This window comes from Oncorhynchus mykiss, chromosome 5, assembly GCF_013265735.2.
Source record: "Oncorhynchus mykiss isolate Arlee chromosome 5, USDA_OmykA_1.1, whole genome shotgun sequence".
NCBI lineage: Eukaryota > Metazoa > Chordata > Actinopteri > Salmoniformes > Salmonidae > Oncorhynchus > Oncorhynchus mykiss.
Genome location: NC_048569.1, coordinates 44,554,135 through 44,559,688, shown reverse-complemented (window position 1 = coordinate 44,559,688; position 5,554 = coordinate 44,554,135). Strand labels below are relative to the sequence as shown.

Here is a 5,554-nt window from a genome sequence, read left to right as displayed (position 1 = left end):
TTCTCGTTCGTTATTGTTTGGAGATGTTCTATTCTATTCTTAAAGAAATAATGTTCGGGCAGCACCAGTGGCATAATTGCAGGAATATTTCAAGGATGTTTACTAGAAGCAAACACAAAGCTATTTCACTTCTGTTTCTGTCTTTTGGAAAACAAAAAACATTAAACACTCACCAAAGGATGTCTGTTACATCCCGAGCGAGGGAGCCATGAATAAAGATTTTTTTTCCTAAAACGTTTATTCAACATGAACACCAAAGGTAGTTTTATTCGATGTTTGGCAACAGCCATCATTGGATAAGAAATATGCTATTTTGTTTCACGATTTACATTTCGTTATACACTCGCCACCACCCTCTTATCCTTAGGTCATTCATCTGGCCCATCTACCCACCCATCCTGTCTCAGGGACATCTCCATAGCTGAGGTCTCCAATGAGAAGTCACAGGGGTCAGGAGACGTTCAACATCTTTAATCAGCTCTTTAATCAACTGGATGGTCTTCTCATCTACAGTTGAGAGACAAAAGAGAGTAAATAATACCATGAGCCACTACACAGTGCTAAACCGTGCTAAACACAGAGGAAAATGTTTAATTTCATGAACACACACACATACACACACACAAAAAAATACAGCATTTGAAATTAGAAAATGAGAAAAGGATACAAGATTAAAAAAAATGTTAAAGGAAGGGGAAAGAGAGAGAAAGGGTAGAATATTACTTTCTACATTCGTCCTTGGGTTCTCCGGCATCTTCTCCAGTCGTGAGTCTAAGAGCTTCCTCAGGTGTTTAAAGATCACTCCAATCCTCACTGGGGCCTGGGGGAGGGGACGGGGAGGAGCCGAGATCAAACAGAGACTTGTTTGCTACAGTATGCTCAACAACGACACGGGTCCGTTTCTTGGACCCAGATTCAGCCTAGTATTGGACATAAGAGCACTTACAATGGAGATTCTCTATTGAACACTTTTTTTCAGTTCAGAAGTAGGCTTAATCTGGGTCTGGGAAATTGGCTACAATAGTTTGATTTTCTTTATCTATGTCTATCCTAATGTCTCTGCTGTATCAGTAACACAGCCCTCTAGTCACGCATGCCACATACAGTATAATAATACACATTTAATACAGCTGACCCAGAAATGAACTCTGACCTGGAAGTGGATCCATTCGACCAGAGATATGAGTCGTTCACAGTGCTGCACGTCGATGTCCCCTCTGAACAGTAGTATGGCGAATGGAGATATCAGGGTTGTGTCCCGCAGGTAGATCAGAGGAAGAGTCCAAATGGCATTAAAACATCAAGTCTTTTACATCCGATTAGGAAACACATTTAGTACTTCAATTTATTGGGGCCTCCCTCAGAGTAGTTAGAGGTTGCCCCTAACCACTGATACAGGGTCAGATTTTTCACTTCCTAAATGATTATGGATAGGATTGAGAGAGTTGGGTAATCTGATCCTAAATCATAAGGGCATCTTCTACCTCAGTGCCTCCCTGAGTAAGATGGAGACAGATACAAAAGGTGTATTGATGGTCTATTAATAGATATACAGACAGATAAGGAAACAGCGAGAGTGAGAGCGATAGTGTTATCTCTATCCAACTGACCTTCTCCTGGAAGAGCAGACAGCGGTTGAAGGAGGAGGGGTGGATGTGGGCCTTCCCCTGGGAGGTTTCCACAGAACAGGCCACCCGGGTCTAGCGTATCCACAGAGGGCGTGTAGAGGATCCGCCCCACACTGCCACACAGCCCTCCCGTCACCACCGCATTCAGTACACAGATCTGAGCCTTACCCAAAGGGGTGAGGGGAGCCTGGGGCTTGGAGGAAGAAGAGAATGCGACCTGGTCCATCATCCTTATCAGCTCCTGTTTGATGTACTGACAGGGAGCAGATCCAGGTAAATGTCAGAGATGGAGTCAAGACTGGAGCCACCAAGATCCGAACCAAGACTAGACGCCATCTCTGGTAAATGTTCTCACTAGCCACTCTAAAGATCAGATCACTACTTACACTCTATACCGTATCAGTTACAAAACATGCTCAGTGTTACAAGACACGTGATGATGTAAGACACAAGATGAGAAAAACATGCACAAGTTTGTGTGAGAGAGAATAGAGTAGAGTAGACATGCTGTTAGACCCCCCTCCCCACCGGCTGCTGCACGGAGAGACACTTTGAATGCCTGCCTATATAAAAGCCAATTGACATTAACTCCTGAGGTGTTGAACTGTCCTCTATAGCCATCACAGCTATTATTTGACCCTGCTGGTAATCTATGAACGTTTTAACGTCTTGAATAATGATCTGTCCTCAAATCTACACCCTGTAGAGCCAGAAAAGGACTGGCCACCTTGGTTCCTCTCTAGGTTTCTTCCTAGATTCCTGCCTTTCAGGTAGTTTTTCCTCGCCTCTGCTGATGTAAAAAGGGGTTTATGAAATACATTTGATTGATTTGATATATTGATTGAGTCGAGTACCTTTATGGTGATTAAGGGCAGCGCGATTCAGGAAGTGTTTCCTGCAGTAGGTTGTCTCGGCTCGATATCTCTCACTGCGTATGTTCTTCCACCTGCGTATGATCTTCCACCTGTTAGCAAGACAATTGTTTGGATAAAAGCGTCGGCTAAATGGCATATATTTTATGTTATAAGGAACCAAGATGTTGGCTGAAAAGTTGGAAGGGCATAGAAACAATACACTCATTCAGTTAGACTACGTTACTATATTAGAGAAAACAGGGTCCTGTTCATTAGGCACAAAATGGAAGAAAACTGATTGACATGTAGAGGTACTGAGTGAACCTGTCCAGTAAGACACGCTTGTTTTCATCCGCCGTTGCAAAATGTTTTGCTACTGTGTGCCCTAATCAACATGTGCCTGCATTAGCTATCTCTGATTTTGGTCGTTCATACTGTTATTAAAAGAGCTACCTCTCCAAGTAAGCATTGTAGATGGCCAGGTGATCAGTTGGTAACAGCCAGGGCTGCCTTAGCCAGGTTGGCCTGATCCTTCTGGTTCATGGGTGTGGCAAAGGGAGACTTCTCCGAGATGGCTGCCTCTATAGTCGCCTGGAATATACAATTACATTCAGTATGGAGAATATACTGGAGACTACCCTATTCAAAGAGCACCTTTTAAACCCAGAGCTATACAGTTTTTACCGATATGAGTTCCAACACACTATTTCATATTTTTTTATAAATATCACAGTATTGCAGAGAAAGTAACAACATATACTGTAACTGCTCATTTTGCAATTCAGACATAATTTATGCCACCGTTGATGGACATAACTTACAATTGGTTCCAGGCAGCCCAAGATGGTGCCGAAGATGAGCATCTTGTCATTTATGGGCAGGGTGGCAACCCAGAGGGCTGAGGGCATGACCCTCCAGTATGCACGCCCCAATCCCCTGGAACAGGCACACAGCGTTACTCACTGTCTGGGGCTGGGGCGCATCCAGGGCTCTGCACAGGAACTCCTATGGGGAGCCGTACTCACACTGCTGTAGAGGGGACAGAATCGGAAACAGAGGTCGTTTGGGGTGAGATCATGTGTTTAAGTGGTAAGACAGTCATTATTCTATACCCATGTGTAAGTAGTTATTTTGGAGTATGGGTCTGTGGTTACTTTGTGTGTTTTTTTTTAATTGTTCGCCTCTGATTAAAAATAATTGTTACTGTACCACGATATGAAGTCACAGATCCTCCAGTGAACCCTCAGTATCTCTGGTATGGAGAAATCCATGAAGGCCAGAAACCTGTTAGAAGGAACATTCACAATCAGGTTGTTACTTGTGGAGGTGCTGACCTCAATAAGGCTGTAGAGGGTAACTTGTTATGTGGTTCACAGAGAGAACCTGACCTGGACTTGGGTTAGAGGCGGAAGCAGAACCCGTTCCGTACGTGTCCTGCCCTGTCTTGCCTCTGGAGGGTGCTGGCCTTGCTGACAAACGTCTCCACCAGGGAACTCATCTGACTGCTCTCATGGTACTTGTTTTCACACAACATCAGGTATGGTGACTCCAGTTTCCGCTATGTTTGTGGACAGCACAATCTAAAATAGAGACAGGGTAATGTGGGCAATTGTTGTTTCACTTTTTTCATTCATAGCAGTATCTCAGTTCATCACTGCACTAGAGAAATAAACCCCAGTACCTGCCAAACTCCAGCAGGGAGCACTGTAAACACAGCTGCCTGGTCCTTGGACGAGTGTCGAGCTACCAGTCTAAACCTGAGTAGGGAGACATAAACCAATCTGAGGTCAACATCAACCTCACTCTGAAAGGAGGGAAGAAGATGCAGCACCAAGTGAGATGGGGTACTATGACAGACAGGGGTGAGATTTCTGGGTATGAGGGGCCTTGTTATAGTACCTGCCACATTGGGTCTCAGGGTCAGATAGCCAAGTAACTGATTTGTCTCTGAAAACACTATGGAAATGAGAGACAGGTAGCCTAGCTGTTAAGAGTGTTGGGCTAGTAACCAATAGGTTGCTGGTTTGAATCCCTGAGCCAACTAGGTGAAAAATCTGTCAATGTGCCCTTGAGCAAGTTACTTAACCCTAATTGCTTCTGTAATGTTGCTCTGAATAAAGAGCATCTGGTAAATGTAGAAATGCCTTGTTATTTCCTATACTCAATCATTGTGCTATCCTAGTCTACACTGCTGTAAATAATTCAGAACTGATCCATGACCTAGATCAGGAACCAATACGTAACTCATGGTGTTGTGTGTGTTCTTCAGGAGATCATAGTGAAAGTCTCAAGCTCTGGTGGGGCCTGGGTCCTGACCAAGACCACTTTAGCTATTATGAGGGATTTTCTGGTGCATGTGTTGTTTTGTCTCGGAGTGTTGAGTACAATCAATGTGGGCTTGGGAGGAGGCCATTGTGTGTGTGTGTGTCTGGGCCATTGTGGGCTTGATGGAGGCCGTTGTCTAGTCCTGTGGGTGTCCTTGGACATGCACCTGCATTATGAATGAATGTCTGTATTATTTTTTGGTATCATTGCTATGGTTACGCCACCAATATAATCCATGCCCTGAAGTATATGCCAAGAAGGAGAGGAGAAACCAAGTAAAGATGGTCGTAGACAGACTAGAAGTAAGATTAGGAAACAATAGTGGCAGAATACCAAAAGATGAGAATCATATACATAAAGAGGAGTGACTGTGTATGTTGTGTCAGACTGAAACTGTATATAAAGAGATCTCTGAGTCTGGGACCGGCAGTTGCTCCATGGACCAGCTCGGCTTATTCCTTTGTAATAAAGTCTATTATTGAACTCACAAGCTCTGGTGTCTTAAGATATATTTTTAAGAAGTATTTCCACGACACTGTCGGACCCACACCATGGCAAAAATGTATTGAATCCATTTTAGAATAAGGCTGTAACGTAACCAAATGTGGAAAAAGGGAAGGGGTCTCAATATCCTTGCGCTGTGATGCCCTTTTTGTGCAAAGCAATGATGACGGCACGTGTTTCCTTGCAGGTAACCGTGGTTCACAGAGGCAGAACAATGATTCCAAGCACCACCCTCCTTTTGAA

The 5,554-nt window shown here is 43.9% G+C and overlaps 1 pseudogene; it reads right to left on the bottom strand.

Moving 5' to 3' along the window:
* Positions 1 to 403: 403 nt before the first annotated feature.
* Positions 404 to 4,390, bottom strand: LOC110522952 (annotated as a pseudogene).
* Positions 4,391 to 5,554: the final 1,164 nt, after the last annotated feature.